The sequence below is a fragment of the Lonchura striata genome, chromosome 8 (genome assembly GCF_046129695.1).
Source record: "Lonchura striata isolate bLonStr1 chromosome 8, bLonStr1.mat, whole genome shotgun sequence".
NCBI classification, from domain to species: Eukaryota; Metazoa; Chordata; class Aves; order Passeriformes; family Estrildidae; genus Lonchura; species Lonchura striata.
The window spans coordinates 18,887,996-18,908,275 of record NC_134610.1 but is presented as its reverse complement, the minus strand read 5'-3'; the positions used below and the strand labels follow the sequence as shown (position 1 = coordinate 18,908,275).

At 36.2% G+C, this 20,280-nt stretch overlaps 1 long non-coding RNA gene across 2 annotated transcripts in view; it reads left to right on the top strand.

The window, feature by feature from the left end:
• LOC110472759 (uncharacterized) overlaps positions 1 to 19,872 on the top strand; it is an 87,453-nt gene extending 67,581 nt beyond the window's left edge. Inside the window, exons 10-12 of one of the 2 annotated variants that reach the window (XR_013340370.1) lie at positions 17,299 to 17,503; positions 18,211 to 18,404; positions 18,848 to 19,872. This is a non-coding gene — a long non-coding RNA (uncharacterized LOC110472759). The remainder of the gene's footprint in view (positions 1 to 17,298; positions 17,504 to 18,210; positions 18,405 to 18,847) is intronic. The other variant, XR_002465763.2, reaches the window with a different exon arrangement.
• The last annotated feature ends 408 nt before the right edge of the window (positions 19,873 to 20,280 follow it).

The window sequence follows — 20,280 nt, the reverse complement described above, 5'->3', positions numbered from 1 at the left end:
TACAGTGCATGATAGATACCCTTACACAAACAATTTCAGTCACCCAGTGACTATTCAAAATACTGGTTTGGTTTCTACTATACTGTTGTCTTAGTGACAGTAATTTTTCTCTGCAAAGATTCGTTAGATTCATTAAATTCATTAAACATGTTCTATTTTATTCTGATCAAATATATAGTAGTAAAATTAGAATTACTTTTGGTATTAAAATAGTAAAATAATTAAATTACTGTGATTTTTTTTTTAATGTCAGTTATGCAGAAGCAGGTTCAGCATAACATGGATTATATCTGTTGTTTCTCTTGCATTTTAAGATTGGTTCTTAAAGTCTTATGGTCTCCTAAAGTAGACACTACTTTTCTTTTAGCAGTGTCCAGTGTTTGGCATTGGCTCAGTGATAAACCTATCACTTAGGTACCTTAAGAAGACTTCTCTATTACAACACAGTCCTACCAGGTGTTTTGTTATTTGGAATTATTTAGCCATATCAAGGGAATATTAGTTCCCTACATGAATGTGCAATTAAAAAAACAGTTAACAAAATTTACTATTTTTCTGTCTTTATCACTTATTTTTTTTTAGCTGTTGCTGGTAACTGCACAAAGCAAAAGTTCTATCTAAAGCTTCAGGCTAAATTTTGACACTGGCTAGAGATTGTCTTCAGATTCCAGTGTTAATTTTGACCCATATATGACTCAGAAAATTATTTCAAACTGTAGCTAAGCAGTTGAATATTTTTTTTAATTAAATTGATTCAATTATTGAGATTATTTTTTAAGTACCTTTAAGGACTGTTTTATTCTTTCTGTCCAATCTTAGTTGTCTTTTGGCCACCATGGGGGACAAAAAGTAGACTTGACAGACTTTTCATTTATCCATGACAGTTCTAGGATTTGCCTGTGTTCTGGATCTTTCCTGCTGTCTTTGACAAATGGTAGGTTTTTTTGAAGCTTTTTCAGTATTACTTTACTCATTGGATGTTGGGAATGCCTGTAAAGCATGTTGTGCATGAAGTGAGGAGGTGTTCAATGATCATATTGTCCAACATTTTTAATACCCGTTTCCTGTTTCAAGGGCTGATCTTAAAACAGTTCCAGCTTGTTCTGAAGATTCTCACAAGTTACAAGTAAACAGCAAGTAATTGGCCTTTGAAAGCATAGTTGGTTTTGTATTTATGCCATCCAGTTAGTATTTTTGGTTCAGTAACAATGTAGTCAACTTTCTATCAGTAAATGTATGTGAAATGTGAATAAATTCTCATTTCTGAAACAAAACCTATAACTTCCTTTGTAAGTTAGGAGCCTCCTGGATTCTGTATTAACTTTGATAGATATGGAATTAGACCATGTGCTATCTTTTTTGTATTTATTAGTCAGTAATAAATTTGGAAAATAAATCAGAAAACGGTTTATGATTGTTGTGGAATAGGCTAAGAAGGTGAGGAAACTTCAATGTCTTGCATCAGGACAGAACTTGCTAAAATGAAATATATTTGCTCTAGGAGAAAAAGGCTTGTGAAACTGGAAATCAAAACACACATCTAGGTCTTGCAATAATTAATAGTAAATTTAATAATGTGGTGTGTGTGTGTGTGTAATAGAGTTATCTCCCTTGTACTTGATTTTGAATACATGGCTAATTCACCTATAGAACTACTTTTATATTAAGAAAGCAAGTGCACAATTATTTTATCTTGTCTCTCTGCCTTAGGGGAAGAGCACTGAGCACTGCACAGGACTGTGTTTGTACTGGAGCATGTGCAGCTGAGCTGGTTTTAGGAGTGTTTGACCAGTGTTGGCCAAGGTTGGCGTGGATGTTAGCAATCAGGCCACTTGACAGAAACTTGCAATGATTCATACTAAATACTTGCAAAACATTTGTTTGAAAAAGGCATACTGAACAAAAGGAAATGGCCACTTAGTAAGTGCAAAGCATTGAGTTTGGAAATCTGAAACTCAGAAAAAAGTTACCAGCTTTAACAAGAATCAGAATGTAACAACACTGGACTGTAGTGATAGAGATAAGTATAACTGCTTAAACTGAACCATTATAAAGAAATGAAACATTGTTTACATTATGAAGCAGAAATAGTTCTGTGAGTAATGCATTTTACAGCAAGGACCTTTGTAACAGAAGTCCTCCATTGACATCATACTCATTGAAACAATAGGTACATAAAGAAATGGCATAAAATGATACCAAAAAAAGGTTTATGCCCCAAATAAATAAAATTAATTTACAATCTGCTTTAGACCATATACAACATATAAGCTTATGGAAAAAACAATTTAATTTATCTGGTATGCACAGTAGATGTAAAATAGAATGCATCAAAACATCATACAGTTTCCTTATCTAATTAATCTAGAAATCAGAGAGACCTTCAAACTAAATTTTCAAGAGACCATGAGATCCTGACAAGAAGAGAAAGTAATGGTTGTAATTGCTGCTTCTGTTGAATCTCTAAAAATAACTTATAACTTCTTGAGGTGTACTTTTGTATATACAATGCAAATTTCAGAAAAATTGATACATCAGAATATATGTATTGTACCAAAAAATGCGATATGGGAAATTTTCTGCCCTGCAATTTCTTCCTTGTTGAACAAATTCCTGTTCTTTTGTACTTAAACAATATTATTAGAAGCTGAGTTTCATTTCTATGTAATTTTTATTCATAATAAAGAAAGTGTTCAATGTTCTCTTACTGAACGTAAGAGAAACATAATTTTCTTTTTAAGTTTTTAATTTTCTTTTTTTCAGAGAGAGTCAAGATATAAAAATAGAAATGCATTTAATGGTGGAAAGTGCCCAGGGGCTTACAGCCTGAAATTTAATGTTTTATTCATAATTTTCCACAATAATTGTAGTTATTTGTTGATCTTCATACAATTCTTTTCAATATTGCTTTGAATTTAAAATTAATGACATGAGGTTTTTTCCTGGAGTTTCATAACCAGATATCCATATGCAATTCACAGTGAGCATTTTTTGGAAAGTGCTCACCTACATGAATTATTTAATACTTCGTCTGTTTTGTTTGCGAGGACTGCTTCCTTTCTGTAGAGAGTAATAACCTTGATTTCCTTTTCATATGTATTAAGTCTTAGTACCGGTTTTGTGAACTACCTTAGGTTGAATGACAAAATAATTGTGAAGGTCATAAAGCAGAAGCACACTTTGCAACTCAACTACTCTGCAATACTTGGTGTGTTCTTGGGGTTACATTGAGTAGCAACTATTCAAGAACACTAAAACTAAGAATTCATTTCTTTATTATGGGCAAGATTGCATATGTACAATTTAAGATTATCCAGACTTAGTCTCCTCCTAGAGCTACAACTGAATGAGGATTCAGAGAAAGAACTTCTAGATGATGACATAAAAAATCATTCACAGACTGGGATGAAAAGAACATACATAGCTCCATTTAAAGCATGTTATGCTTGGATAGGATCAGGTGATTGGGATATCAACTCTTCCCTTCCCTGCCTTTAAGTTTTTGGGTAAATAGAACATTGTTAGCAGTTAGCCCTGATTGACTTCTTCAGAAATTCTAGCTGTTTTTTATGGCTGCACAGTTGAACATCTTCAGTGAACTGTTCTTAAAGCTGGAGATTTTAAGGAGAGACCATGATGGTAATTTTCTGTGATGTCTTGTTTAACACAAGGCATATTTTCTCCATAAACACCACTAAACTGTAGTCAAAAAAGCTGTGCAATTACTTTGAACAGTCCTGTTTATCTTAAAGTTGACATGAAATTGGCTTATTTCCATCCCTATGAACTAATGTATCAATTATTAACAACTATACAGACAACTTGTCAGAAAGGTGTGTGGGCATAATTTATCTGAAGGACTAAAATTATCTGTATCATTGGGGGTAAACTGCAATGGTAGACAGCACTGTCCAGGGATAAGAAGAAATTGATAGAATATTGTATATGAGATCTTACATTAAGTAAAAATGAGATTATTATTATTTATTAAATCTGTGGGGTTTCTTTCTCTTCCTCCTTTTCCTCTCCCCCCATCCTTTTCCAAATGTGATAAATTTTGCATTGAGATTCTGAATTATTATGTTTATTTTGGCTCTGTGTAAAGTGCATAATTCTCATATTTCCTCCATTCCTGAATGGAGAAAATTAAGACAGAAGAATAACCTTTCTTTCTGTCTCAAGCATTGAAGTGCATCCTGTGTTCTGGGGTTTCATGTAAATATGTGGATGTTAATCTTGTTTTGTCATACCCAGTACATAACTGGAAGTCAGAAAGTGATGTTAAAGGTCTTCTCTGGCAGGAAAACAGATAGTTAATCTAATAAACCTTCTGCATACAAATAGTGCAAAACCAGTTATGAAATCTAAGGTTAAGCTGAGCCATATAATACACATTCAGTGTGGAAAGCAATCTAATCAAGGACCTATTCTTTCCCTGAGACAATGATCAGGGAACATATGAACACATAGCTCTTTCCTGAATTAGATGCTCAGTCATAGAATGCATTTCAATATACATTTAACAGTTGAGTAATAGTGAACATATGGTAAAAAGAAAATACTCAAAATACTTACTCAGCAAGAGTAAGTACTGAGAACAGAGATTGGCAGATAATTTGAAAATGGCACTCAAAACCAGAAATATATCTTAATGTGTCAGCAAGAGAACTAAATTAGATGTAAAATAAAATTTTCTCCATTTTCCACAGAGAATCATAGAAAATATTGAAATTCATGGCACATTTTATTAAAATGCAGCAAATGCCTCTTAAATTAAATTTTAGCATAGGAAAAATGTCATTGTGAACTTTATATGTGAAATTTCACTCAACTAATTTCTGTCAGTGCTATAAAACATTCTAATAACAGATTCTTCATGTTAGCAGTGCTGCCTTCAAAATGGATAAAACACACAATGCTTTTTAATTAATCCAAGATCTTTATGTTGTCTCTTGCACAAACACTTCCAGAAAATGAAGTCATTATGTAAAATAAGATGGTTTGGGAAGATCTTGTAGATGATGTGTGTTTACATGGTAGAGCAATGTCAATTTCTGCTATAGTTTATCTTCTTTTTGATGAAGTACCAATCTTGAGAAAGATGTGCAAGGGCTGTTTCCTGTCCTGTGTTATGTTTGTACCATGACTATATTGACTATGTGTGCAATGTTTTTTTGCCCCCTTATTTATAGGGGAGGGGCAGCGCAGTAATTAGAACATGCAAAAGAGAATTTGGTTATCTTTCTACTCAAAAGAGAAACTTCTGCCCATATGAAATCACAAGTGCCAATGCAGCTTCTGTTTATATTCCTGGCATTTTTTTTTTCCCTCAATGGAACTTAACATCTGTAATATATCTGAAAATGTGTCACTTTTTTTTTGGCACTTTTTTTGTTCTTTGAAGTCAAATTATCATGTACAAGGGTCTATAATATTTATAGAAATATGGAAGGAATAATAAACTCTGACCTAGTTGAGCACTAGAATTTGAATTAGGCACTTCGGCAGAAGAGCTGAGGTGGCTCTTGTGATCCTTCACTGCTGCGACACATCTGATCTGATATTATACTCAACTTCATCCTTAGTCGGTGCTGCATTTCTTAAAATCTGTATTTTGTATTTATACAGAGGATGAGGAAAGAGAAAAAAAATCCATGTGTTTTGTCTTGTAGTAAGAAAATTTCTTTGATACATCTTGTGTGATAGAAGCTGTCAAATGGAGTTATCAAACAATGAGTACACATTCATTTAGCTGAAATCTCTATTGGAAGTTAATAGCTAAAGATTGGAAATTAATAGTGAAAAATGCAGTAGTCAAAGTAAAAAAAGCTAGCAAGTTCTTTATTTGGTATTTAGTTAATCCTTTTATGAATTAAAAACATTAGTATTCCTTTCAAAATGCTGCTACTAAAGCTATTTTAAAACTCAATGAGTTCTTTGAATTTTTGCAAAATATCCTATGTTAGAAGGATTTTATAAATTACTTGGTTAAAGAAATGTATGTACCTAATAAGAATTGTTTACTATAGAGCAAAGTAGCAGTTATTTGCAAGATATTTAATACTTGAGTGTGCAGATTTGAGATGACTGATGCTGAGAAGAAAATGCTCAAGTCATCTTTCCAATTTGGCAAAAAGGGAGTAGGTGTCAGGCACTGAATTGTCAGGGTCCTTATCTTCATGGATACTGTAATACAGAGGACACAATGAATATTGTTGGCAGTTATCCACAGAGACAGACACAGATGGAGCAATGGTACTTATTTTCAGTTGAATGGTAGGAAATAGACTTTGACCAAACTGCTTGGGGTTCTTAAGCCTTCCCACACAGTATAGGGAGGTATAGTACAGAAGGCATTTCCCTTCCTATTAATTCGAGAGAGAATGAAAGAGAGAGAAACAACAAAGAGAATAGAGAAAAAACCCCAAAATCATAATGCGTAAAATGCACATCATCAGATGTAAGGGGCTTGCTGATTGATAGAACTGATGCAGAATGGCTGGTCAGTCCTTTGTGGCATTTGTGGGGTGCTTCAGATAAAGGGAAGAAATTACTACATTTATTATACAAATCCTATGATTTCTAAACCAACTTAATTGCCTACAATATGTCAACACAAGTCTAATAATTCATTTAACATATTTTATTGTTTAGGCAACTGTAAACAGAACTAAAGATAGGACAGGATTGCCCTTTTTGTAGCAAATAAGGATTATTTAAGGTGTTTATCACAGGATATAGAATATGAAGTGAACAACAATTTATTTAGGAGGAACCAGGTGGTTGCTAGTTCTCAGTTTTAATTGCAGCTGAGGAGTACTAGAACAAGGTACATAAAACAGATGCTGTTACTCTTCCACTTTTATCTTTTTGGGTTCAGGCTGTGTCATCTTCCATGTCACAGCATAAATTGGAGTTATTGTAAGGCAGTTAATTACATGATCAGTGGCCTGCACAAGATCAAAGTTGTGGTAGAGACTGATCAGGCCTAAAATCCTCCCCAGCTCCCCTGTAAACTGATCAGCAATTAGTTTGCACTGATATAAGCAGACTCCATAGTTACTGAGGATTATCACTGGAATGGTGATCTTTTCATGCTAGACAACATATTTTTTTTTCCCTCAATGGAATTTAACATCTGTAATATATCTGCAAATGTGTCACATTTTTGTTGGCACTTTTTTTGTTCTTCTTTAATTTCTTGGGTAATATAGCTATTTGTTGAAGCTTGTTCTGTCAGTAGGAACTGATTGATTAATAATTTTGATGGTAGTTACATATTTTTCATAAATTTTGAAATAATAAACCCATAAAATGCAATTTCAGGAAGAGTTATTTCTAAAGAAAATATTATTTTCACTAGATTTTACCTAAAACACAGAACAATAAACCAGTTTTGAAATCCTAAAATATTTGAGAATAAATTAGAACAGTGTGTAGAATAAACCTCTATGTGTACTTTGGGTTTAATTTTTCAAATCACAGCATAACCTTAAATGGAAATAAAGAGATCTCATTTATTTTGCTGGCAGATAACACATAAACTACTTATAATCTTAAGTAATACATTACTGTTCATAATGCACAGGCATACAGACATGTGACTCTTGGGGATGGCACCCTGCAGGGCTGGGAATTGGACTTGGGGGTCTCTTCCAACTCTGCTTATTCTGTGAGTCTGTGACATATGTGATACTGAGGTAGCACATAGCTACTTACAATCTGTGTCCCAGCAATTACTGAAACTTCAGTGGGCTAAACTGGAAAGGGAAGCATAGATAAAGCACCTGGTTAATAGTATTTAAAATGGGAGCCAAACAGTTGTTCATCTTCCTGCACGGTGTAAGCAGTGGTTTTCATAGCCTTTAGAAGGTTGAACTTAACCTCATGTATGGGAAGGACAACATAATCCTTTGTTTGGAGGATGTTAATATAATATGCAGAAGTAGTCCAACAAGTCTATTTGCCTTTTAAGTTCAGTAAATAGTCAAAGAACTGTGGAATTTTGTTAAAATATATATTTTTTAGGGACACATATATAGATAATGTACAGTGATGTAGTTTCAGTCCAGTATAATGAAAGTTTGACAAGGTTGGGGGGTCATAGGAATCCAGGCATGGGTGTGGTTTGAAACCTGCTGAGAATGTGGCATCCCATTGTCAGAATACCTACAGCTTTCACAGCAATCATATCTAACCATTCTTTTTGTTGTCATTTCTCAAAAGAACTGACCCGAAATTTAAAAGCTCAGTTGTAAGTATTATCTGCTAGTTTTTCTAGCCTCTAATATGAGGGTGGATTACTCTTCTTTTTAAAACCTAATTTAGCATCATGCATTCCCCTGACCACATGCTCTTTGTTGTTCTTGCTCTGGTAAGCTTGCCTAGAAGCTGATCTGCATTGTAGCTAATCAGGATGCTTCACTTCACCTTGCCTTTGTCAGCATACAAAAGCTCATGTCAGGAAAGCTTTCAGAGGTAATCAATCTAGAAAAATAGATCAGCAAAGGAAAACATGGTAAATAAATATTTCATTGCACTGTGTAAACCTGTTGTTTTAAATAGCAAAACAAACAGCTTAGGCTGTTTTCTTTACATATTTTAATTATTCATTTATTTTGTATACAGGCAATATTGATGTGTTCATGTGCAACTATCATTCCAGCAATTGGGATGATTTGTGCAGTATTCAAAAGGATTTAAGTTCTTTCATCTCTGTCATAGTTTGGTAACTGCTTCCCAGAATGGTGTGGTATGTCACCTCAAGGTATGAACGTACTCTCACTAGAACATCCTTTTTCGTTAATGATTATTATGGCCATTGCAATTTGTCCCACCTTAGTACATCTAGATAGGCCATGGGCTTGGCACCAGAGGTGATACAATCTTGACATCCTAAATACTATGGATTTATGCTTGAAACAGTATTTCCCTGCCTTACACTCTTAGGAATATCATTCTCAAATTGGGAATCAATGGTGGGCATGCACACATACATCCAGTGGTGGGAAAACACATGCCTGATGTTCAGTGTAGAAATTTCTATGGCCTGTGGAAGATTATTGTGTGGCTCTGCAGCTACAGGAACTTCAAAGCAAAGTGTCCCAGTGAATGACTTCACACCAGTGTAATCTGCGCATGACAGTAGCTACTCAGTGGAAGTTAAAAATGGAATTAAAGTGATTATTACTGTCTGTGGAAAAATGGCTTGTGTTTATCAGCTACCTGTTCAATGAGAGTGAAATGAGATCTAACTGTTTAAAGACCGGAGCTCTGAGTTGAGACTGTCTGTTATTTTTTTTTTCTGAAGGAAAACATAAGGTAGATGCATCATATATATTCTTTTCCAAATTTTTTCAGATGTGCTGAACATTTCTATGATGTTCCTACAAGCAAGACACTAGGCATAAATAAATTTGTAGTGAACTGCAGGTTTTCTTTTCACAAATCTTGAGTAAGAATAATTTAAATGAGTAGCTATGTACCCACACAATGTACAGTTAGATCCCTACAGGCAGCATTTGTGACTGAATAGCTGCACAATTATATATACTGTAGCCATATACTGTGAGAGTTTTGACTTGTCCTACTCATAGAGCAGAACTGGAGCTATGGCTCCCTTCAAAGGTTGTAACAACATTTTAAATCATAAACATTAGATTTTGATGTAAATATTCTGGTGGGTTTAAAATATACTGCTATTTTCTGAAGGCATTTTCTGTTTTGTATGTTATGTCTCCATTATAAATCAATATTTTTACCTGTTGCATAAGCTTATAATGAAATAATGAGACTGACTTTTTTCATATAGTTTGATCTTTGTGCACTTATTTGATTTCTCTTCTATTCAATGGTCATGATTTTAAGGTTTTTCCCATGTTCTTTCCCAACCTCCTTGAGAGTATTTTAGATTATTAGTAAGTAAAGAAGTAGTTCTAATTTTTACTTTCAGAAAGAGATTCAATCATTTGAGCTTTCTGTTTCAATGCTTATTTCATATCTCTCTTGATAATTTTTTATTTTAAGTATGGTAATTCCAGACAGGCTAGGAGTATGTACAAATTCATTTGAATTGCAAAAGTGACTCCAACTGTAAAACTGTACTTCTTTAAACAGAGGTAAATTAGAGATTGGCAGGTTTTTCTGGAATTTAATTTCCATTAATGTTGCTTTGTTTATAACAGAACTCTTGTAGAAACTCCCATAGAATACCTGTCCAAGTGTGAAGGCTGCAGGTCCTCTCTGAACACAAAAAGTCATTAGATTGTAACTGTGTGACATCCAGCTGGTGGCTGGTCAAGGCTCAGTACTGGGTCCAGTCTCATTTAATATCTTTATCAGTAGTCTGGACCAGGGATCAAGGGTGCCTTCCACCACTTTGCAGGCACCTCCAAGTGGGGTGGGAGTGTTGATCTGCTGGAGGGCAGAAAAGCTTTGCAGAGGGATCTGGATGGGCTGAATCAGTGGGCCAAGGCAAGCTGCCTGAGGTTCAGTGAGGTGAAGTGCATTTGAGTTAGAACAACACCAGGCAGTACTACAGGCTGGGGGCAGGAGGGGGAAGTGACACAGTGGAAAAGGGCCTGGGGGGATTTGATAGACAGTGAACATGAGCCAGCTGTGCCTAGTTGGCCAAGAAAGCAAATGGCATCCTGGCCTGTATCAGGAGTAGTGTGGCCAGCAGGACCAGGACAATGGCTGTTGACCTGTACCTGAGTGCTGTGTCCAGTTCTGGGCCCCCCAGTTCAGAAAGGACATTGAGGTGCTGGAGCAGGTCCAGAGAAGGGCAGTGAAGCTGGCAAAGGGTGTGGAGCAAAAGTACTATGAGGAGCAGCTGGGGGGGTGTTTAGCCTGGGGAAAAGGAGGCTCAGGGATCTTATTGCTCCCTACAAATACCTGAAAAGAAGTTATAGCCAGGTGGGGGTCTGTGTCTTCTCCCAAGCAATAGGAAAAGAGGAAATGGCCTAAAACTGTGCCAAGGGATGTTTAGACTGGATCTTAGATATATTTTTTTAATGGAAGGGGATGTCAAGCATTGGAAAAAGCTGTCCGTGGAAATGGTGAAGTCATCATTCCTGGAGATGCTTAGAAGACACGTAGGTGTTGCACTTTGGGACATAATTTAATGGTGGACTTGGCTTACAGCTGGACTGGATGATCTTAGATATTTTCCAATGTAAATAATTCTGTGACTCTAAGTTCAGTTGCTTACATTTGTACCTAGAAAGCAGGATTTTTCTTTTAATTGAAGGGGGAGGAGGATAGAAAGAAAAACATCTCCATTTCTAGGAAAAGCTGATATGGCGCTCATCCACACTGGCTGACACAGCAAAATTTTGGCTAAATCCTTTCATGATCTTTTAAGAACCTGAAAACCTTAATTGATGATTATGTTTGTGATAAGAGGTAGAGTTAATCTTCTCTGCTAAAAATTTCAAAGGCATATATCTTCTACTGAAATTAAAGGTTATTGTGTTTACATTTTTAGTGGATGCGAAAGACAGCTTTTTCTCTGCAATGCTCAAGTTCCTTTGGTTTTATGTTTGTTTTAGGATTCCTGATCAAAGGATGTTGTTGACCTGGAGTCATGACAGAGGTGGTACATGAAGGATATTGTATATATAACTGATGTGCTATATATAGCTGTAGTATTTGTGCTTAAAGGTGAAGAATGCTACATTTTCTAAATGTGTGTGATAAAAACCCCAGGCTTTTCTTGTTGCCTACCAGCATAAGTTGGCTAATGTATTCTTGTCATGTATTGTCTTGTATTAAAAGTATGTCCTCCAGGCCTCTCTAGAAACATTTACTTGCTTACTTGCTGAGTAGCTGGAAGTAGGATTTTATGATCATTTGTGGTGTCCTCCAAGTACTTTAATTTTCACGTGTCTTAGTCACACAAGAAGTAGTAAGAGCTATTCTGTTCAATAATACTATATTTCTGGCTTCATCTTCTTTCATTTTACTAACTCCTGCTGTAATGTGAGTTGTGACATACATCCACTGATTTTAAGAAAGTTTTTTCCTCTTTTTACAGCATAAGAGGTTTTAGGGGCCACATGTGTTTCAATTCCGTGTATAAAGTTAGCAGATTCCACTTTGTCAGAAAATATCAGAGCAAATAGTTTCAGCATAGTTTGAATTTCAGTAAAGACAAATTCTCTGCAGATAAAGCAGTTTAATACATAGTGTTCATTTATATTATTTAAAATTCACACCATTTTACTACTGTTCAGTTTTAATACATCTCATGGGATTTGACTGTTGAGAGCACCAAGGGATGGATTGATGGATTAATTTCAGAAATTTCTCACAGATCAAAAATAGTCCTAACCAACTTCTACACTTTTTCTAATCTGTATTTCTAAAACATACATGCAGCTTAAATATGCATTCCATCAAAGTATAAAATCTCTTCTCATTTGAAACATGTTATATTCTTTTTGCCTTTTTGAATAATTTTGAATTAACAAAATATTTTGAATTAACTTCCTTCCAGTATGTCTATCTTTCCAAACTCAGAAACTATTTCTTAAATTCTTCAAACCATCTTCTATTATTTTCCCTCGTATTTCCTTGCCTCATGAACAATATATGATACCATAACTTCAGGTTTTAGCTACTGCCTCTATGTCTTGCTTCTCTTGTGATCCTGAGGGCCATCATATTTTTATATAAAATATATTTTTTGAACCAGTGACTGACAATTCAGGGATAGTTTCTACTCCCACTCTCTGTCCTGTGGCATTGTGCAGGAATTTGCAACAAGTAGTTCTAGGTGAAAAGTATGCCTAAAAATGTCTGAAAGGTATTAATCAGAGGAAGTCTTCATTTTTTCCTGCTTTTTAATATCATCCTAAGATTTTACTGCAATAGTATATGCTTGTGTGTTGCAGTCTTTTCTACTATTGCCCCTAACAGCAAGCTGTTTCTTCTTCCCTGTTGGCATTCACAGTGTAGAGAGTTGCTGTGATAGACGTTCATGGGAGTTTGTTGAGCTGTCAGTGTTGTAAATAATGCTGGTTGCTTATGAGGATTCAGTGAGTGTTTTAGGGCCTGTACTTGTATTCCACTGCCATAACTCAAGGTACCATCATCAAGAATACTTGACAGTTGGGTTTAGTTAGAGGGAAGTCTGATTGTGACCTGAAGAGCACTTGGAAGGCCAAGGATTTTGTCTGTCAAGCTGTTGGGAAAACAATCTGGCTGATGTTTGCACCTGCTTTGCACCTCTGTAACTTCTGCAAGGACAGTGGTGAGGCTGTTCATGCATAATTGGAAGCCGGAGATTTTTAGTGAACAGAGCAACTTAGCCTCCATAAGATGGAACTGAGAGCTTCAGGATCTCATATCATCTCTTCCTTTACTCAAGACTATCTGTTAGCTTCCCAACAGTTTTATGCTGTGCCTGAGGGCATTGATCTATGGACCTTGTATGCTATTTCAGGAATATGAGAGCACTTTGTTCTGCACAATCCTTACTGGTGATATGAAACTGTAGGGAGTGGCTGGTACACCCAATGGCTGTGCTGCCATTCAGCAGGACTCTTGCTGCAGAGCTGGGCTGAGAGAACCCTACTAAGGTGCAACAAGGGCAGGTGTATGTAGGGTCCTGTGCATCTTGGAAGGAAAAACCCTGCTACCGGCACAGGCTGGGGGCTGACTGCTAGAGAGCAGCTCTGTGGAGAGTGGAGTCTTCGTGGATGACCAGTGAACCATGAGCTGGCAGTGCCCTTGCAGCCAGGAAGGCCAATGGTATCCCAGGGTGCATCAAGGAAGTGTGGCCAGCAGGTTGAGGGAGGTGATCCTGCCCCTCTGCTTGGCCACATCTGGAGTATTGTGTTCAGTTCTGGTCTCCACAGTTCAAGAAAGACAAGGAGCTACTGGAGAGGGTCCAGTGGGGGCCACAAAGATGGTTTGGAGTCTGAAGTATCTCTCTTGTTATGGAGACTGTGGGAGCTGGGCCTGTTTAGTCTGGAGAAGACTTAAAGGGGCCTCATTAATGCACATGAATATCTCAAAGGGGTTGCCAAGACCATGGTGTCAGACTCTTCTTAGTGGTGCCCAGCAGAACAACCAGGAGCAGTTCCCATAATCTAAACCACAAGAAATTCTACCTCAACATGTGGAAGAACTTCTTTACACTGAGGGTGGCAGAGCACTGGAACAGGCTGCCCAGGGAGGACGTGGAGCCTCCCTCTCTGGAGACATTCAAAACCCAACTGGACATGTTCTTGTGTAACCTGTTTTAGGTGACTCTGCACCTAAAACAGGCAGCAGGGGGGTGTAATAGCTAATCTTCAGAGTTCCCTTCCAGCCTTGATGTTTCTGTGATTCATGGAAAGCACCCAGTACATCCACATAAGAGTATATTTGTCCACTGGATTTAGTCATCCTGATCTTACCATATTGACAGTTGTAGTTTCTATCTTCTGCTGTTCTCATACTCTTCTCTTTTACTTCTGTTTGTAGCCCAGTGCATTGGCTATATAAAAAGTCTTGAATTAAAGGAGCTAAGATATCCCATACACGCTGTCATTCTTGTCCTGAAGGTTACCTTGCAGATTATTCCCTCTTAAAAAAAATTATCTCTGGGAATTACTCCATCATCTGGACCTTATGTTCTAGGGCTTGACAAATTGTAGGTTAGAGTTCTATCTACTCGGCCTATTCTGCCTGTTCTATCTAAATGCAGATTAATTTTAAATCACTTCACCCGGAAGGGTTAAGGAACATAAAATAGTGTTATTGTCAATGGATTTCAGTGATTTGGGCTTTAGTGATTTGCACTAATTAGAATCCTTATGTGAGTAAGCAGTAAAATGAAAATATTTGTGAACTCCTTATTGTTTAAACATTTTCTCTGAGAATATGTCTAGCTCCAACATGACAAATTATTCTGCTCAAAATTTTCTTATGACACTGTCTGATCCAGTTAGAATCTCTTCAGAGGATGTTAATACATTTATCCCCTAACAATACTCAGGGCAAAAAAAAAAAAAGTAGAAACTTCAACCAGAAACTCATATCTGTGGTTAAATGATGGGATTTGTTCTGGTAACCAAAAGGTTATCCATTCAAAAGTCTCTACTTAGTGATCATGGGATGGCTAATCACCCTAAATCACAGGAATTTAAATTCTGTCAGGTACGGAAAGTGAACTGTCCCCAGCAGTGAGGAGGTATTGACTTTGTGATTCAGGTGTGGTGATCAATTTGAGACTTAGATAAAGTATTGTCTGAACGAGGACTCTATATTCTTTATAATTTGTGTACAGGCCACATTTGAGGTTGAGTCTCCAAATTCCAGAGGATATAATTGCCAAGTGTAGTTAACTGCTTTCAAAAACCTAGCAGACACCTCTGTGCATTTTAAAATATCTAAACAGTTTTGCAGTGTTTTCTAAAGAAGCTTATGTGGCTCTAGATGAAGTTGAGGGCAGAGCTGGGAATGGATCCAAGATCATTCAAGGCCTAGTCCAGCACATCAACACAAATCATCTTTCTCCAGAGATTTACTTCAATGGTGTCACAATTTTGTGCTCAATTCATTAATTTTTAAAAACAGGTACTATATACCTGAGAGTGAGTTTAAGATTTAATATCTTATTATTTATTGATGACATTGAAATCTTCATTAAAAACACTAGATGGCCCTGAGTGTGCCCTTAAACTTACTTGAAGACAACATATTTTAATGACTTGGCCTAGCTGCTCCCATTTTCTCCAGTGAGAGAGCAATTTCATATTCCGTATGTCCACAGTATTACTCAAGCATTCCACTGACAACACGTCACTCCACAAACAACCTTTGTAAACAAAACAGCACAGAAGAGATAACTTGTGCACATTCTAAGGCAGAGCAGACATACACAAAGGATATCCATGGAGTTTTTTTTTTTAAATTTGATCACATCATCTTTCTTCAAATGGTGCCAAGTGTTTTGTCTCCCATTTTCATGCTTTTAGAATTAATTAGAATGCCCCTGATAGTCCTTTCAGTATTTTAAACCTTCTAAAAAATATAAATGTACAAGAGTATAGTTTACATTCTTATCATTTTCTCAGGAAAAGCCTTTGTTTAGAGAAAATTGATATAAAATACTGACTCTATACAGTCCATGGTAAGTGTTGCTGAAACTGCAATAAGCATTGCAGATTCATTTATTGCCACAGTAGCAAACTGAGAGCCAGATATTAAAATGAAGAACTTCTGCTGTCAAGGTCAGGTGATAGCCCAGATTCTATTTTTATTAGTTAATCAGTCTGAATGCCTGAAGACATTGTGTCCCTGCAGAATTAAAAATTCTGGACTGAGTTCTCCAGGGTAATGTTTCAGTCCTGTTGCTCCAGGGATAGAGAAAGTTTTACAGTTGGATCTTTCTCATTCTCAAAAGAAAATATGGTAATTCCACAGTATTGGAATTACCTTCTTAGAAAGCGTTAATAAATACCTTAATTAGACTAATTAAATTGTGGAAGGAATAATGTAAAGTTCTGCACAATAAGACATTAAAATCTACCTGAGATTGGGAGAAAATTCTCATTTAGTAAAAGACATACATTGCAAAGGCATCAAATATGGGAAATTTGAGTAGGTTTGTAATGATTATCACAGCTTAATAGAGAGGACACATTCAACCAATCATGGCTTTATTTGAGGTCACATGGTTTTGATATATAAATATTTTAATATATTTTACTAAGTCTATATAAGCTATGTATTATTCTAGGTCACATATTTGGAAGTCCAAAGGAGTAGTATTGTAAAATTTTACATATATACAGTTGAGGAGAGCTTAATAGACTAAGTTGTATGTGGAAGATTTCCTTCAGCATTAAAAGAAGATGTGTTTCATTGTTCATCTCAGATGGAATTGGATTAAGACTTCATTTATCATAAATATCTATTCCCTGCTCCCATGTTCCTCAATATGTCTGTGTCAAAGGAGATATTGCCTGACAATTGCCTCACAATTGCAGAGTCTGAGGCTCCTAGGACCATGTAAAACTTTTTATCAACCTTGACAAAAGCTGCTCACCTTGCTAGCACTTTTTTTCTTTTTCTTTTTTTTTTTCCCTCAGATCCTGGCCTGATTAAGAGGGTGGTTTTATCACATATGATTTTGTAGCTAGGTAGAACGGGAAAGTTCCCTTGTGGAGAATGTGAACATTTGATTCTTCTTTCATTCAAAACTCTCCCTTAAATTTTATTCTTTTTGTGGTATGGCTGAACAATAATATTGGTTTGAAAGTGTGCAGATTTCTTTAATACTTCCTTTCTCACCCTTCCTGTTTTCAGATATATTCAAATCTTGAGACCAAGACAACCTGGATATTTTTGCAGCCAACTTTTTAATCAAAAGTAGGATGTTCTGGAATTTCAGTGCACTTCAAGGAATTGCAGAAGCATAGACTGGATAGTGCTGAATTAAAGTGTCAGCTCTATTGTCTTCTGATCAATACGAGGCCTTAAAGAACCCAGAGACACAGACAAAAAAAGAAAAGTGAGTCATTTAAGAGAGCAACATTGTAAATGCAGCAGTCATGATGGTTTGAGTGCAAAGTCTGTGAGTAGAGCTGCAGTAAAAGAAATGGAGGCAAACACAGCCCCAAAATAAATAAAATCTCCAGAAGATGTTGGAGTTTTTTTATTGACTGTGCTATGTACTGTACAAATTAGCAATAAATTATGTTTTCTGGGAATACTAACTATGATATGAAACAGGAAGTAACACTGATGGTTTGATAGATGTGAAACAAATGTTTAGTGAGACAAAGGATAGTAATGAAGTGTAGTAAATTACACTGTTGTTTTAATAGCCTGTCACCAATGAGCTATACTAAGGCCAAAGGAGGTATTTGTGGGTGATTGCTTCATCTTCCCTTTTTTTTAGGGAAGAGAATGTACTTGGATGACTTCTGAACTAAACTTGTCGTTACTTAACTGTAAGCCCTTTCTATGTATCAATAACAAAACTCTCTGTCCTTGACCTTTCTGTATATTTTCCATTTCATGTTTTTGCAGAAAGGGGTAGGAGGGAGTGACAGGAGAGGACAGAAATGGAAGGGGAGGATAACAGGAAAGAAAATGGTGTATTTAACAGATATTGAGAAAACAGGGCCACTAAATTTAAATATGACTGGACTAGTAAGATACTGTTTTGGACTCTAATATGCTCAAGTCTATGTCTTGACTATTATTTGTCTCTAGGTACATGAAGAACAAAACAGATGTAAATACATTAAATCTCTTGTTTGTAAGTGGCTTAAACTAGCCACCTTTTTAATGGCTGCTCTTGCAGATTGAAATGAACCTTTTTTGGGTTCTGATCCAGCAAGGTCCTGAATTTAATTATTATCTTCAAGCAACAGTCAAGTTCAATGGGTCCATGTTCAAAATTACAGGTATGCCCAAATGAGTGATTGAATGACAACCTCATTAGCAGTATTTTGAAGTGCTTAAGAGCTTGAGTATTTAATGAGTCACATTTTGAATAGCTACATCTTTTAGAATTAAAGAATTTTGTTCCATCTTGCATGTAAAAAAGAAAATAGACTCCTAATACTATGCAAATACACTTTATGATTCATATCTGCAACAATACCAGCAAGGAAAAAAAAGACTGTGTAAAATGAAAGACACAATAAGGTATGTCAGATAAGAGTTTAAAAGCTTTGCTAGTGAGGAAGAACTGAAAATCCTACACTTGAAACCTAATGATAGAATATTGGCTCAAGTGTTGTAATTTCTTTTGCAGCATATTTGTCAAGTGGTTACTAGAAAAAAATGGCTGCTATTCTTCCTAGAATCTGCATTACCTTGGTGCTTTTCTCTGTTCTGCATATAGGACTGTGCTGAATTTTAAGAGATCTGAATTTGGCTGAGGATGAGCAAGCAGCTGTAGCCTTCAACCATTCTTCTCGAGAATTCTACAGGAGGTCTGAGCAAAAGAGAATACCTGATTAATCACCCTGTCCCAAACCAGCCACAGGAATTCATTGCTTCTGGTGTGTCTGGGCTTGACAGATGTCTGCCAGATCATTGTGCATTACTGTTCGAACATCTCGGAAATTTTCAAGATACAGATGTAAGAAGCAACATAAAATGTCAAAGTCACACTTTTTTGTAAGATACAGAATAACCGAGAAAGTGACATGAGACAAGAGCCCTCAAGATGTTAAAATTTTTCTTGAATATTTGACTTTTCCACATGCTCATATCTCAACCGACAGCATGAGACACTGCTTGATATTGGCTACACAGAATAAACTTGCAAAGCATAACAGCAAAGATCCTTATCTGACTTTATGGGACCCAAACCTCATTTTTAAAGAACTGGCTCTGTAGCCTATCTACATCTTGACAAATGGTTAAAATGAACCAGCTGCTGGTTTCAGATACTTCTTTCCATTCTTCAATAAATTGCACAGTTGCTGTTCAGAACCTTTATGCGACCAACTGTATTTTTTAAAGTGTAGACAGAAGACTGGTCTTGATGTGCAGGATGGGTCTGACTTTTGTAATAATGAAGGGATCAAGAGCAGCGGTGCCAGTAGCAGCTGAGCCAAGAGGGAGCTCGGCTGAGCCCAAAGGCACACAGGGGAGTGGTAGGAAAATGGCAACCCCACAGCGCTTTTGTTCCCAGTGATAAACACCTTTCTGGGGGTAAAACACCTCCTCTTTTTGTAAGGTTTTGCTGTTAATGTTGCTGTTGTTATTGTGCTTGTCTTATCCTTGCTTTGTGCTTTCAATAAATTGTGAGCCCAACCCATATTATCTGCTTTACTAGAAAGGGCGACAGAAGGGGAGTGGATTATTTGGAGTTTAATTTCTGTCTGATACTAAAACCAGCATGAAATGTCAAGCACCACTATGAGCTCACATGTACTTAGTAGTCTTTCTGTCACATTGGCCAGTGGGTTTAAAGTGAGTAGGACAGAAAGAAATAACTGTTTTTAGTTTTGCCATCTCCAGTGTGAATCTTTTGGAAGGGGAAGAAGACAACTAATTTTAATCTAAATAGCAAATTATTTATTAAAAATTAGATTACTCTCAATGTTAAAAGGCCTAATGAGCATGGATAATTTTTTCCTTAATGCATGTCCTTAGACATATTTGATCCATTCTTTCCCACTCTCCCTTCTTAGACACTACATGGAATAGGTTAAGGCTAGATTAAGAATTTGAAGGAATTCTTTGCTTTCACTAAGAACCCTACAGATTTTGCCATTATTTTTCTTTCCCTTCTATCCCTTTTCTACTTGAACTGAATGTTGGTTT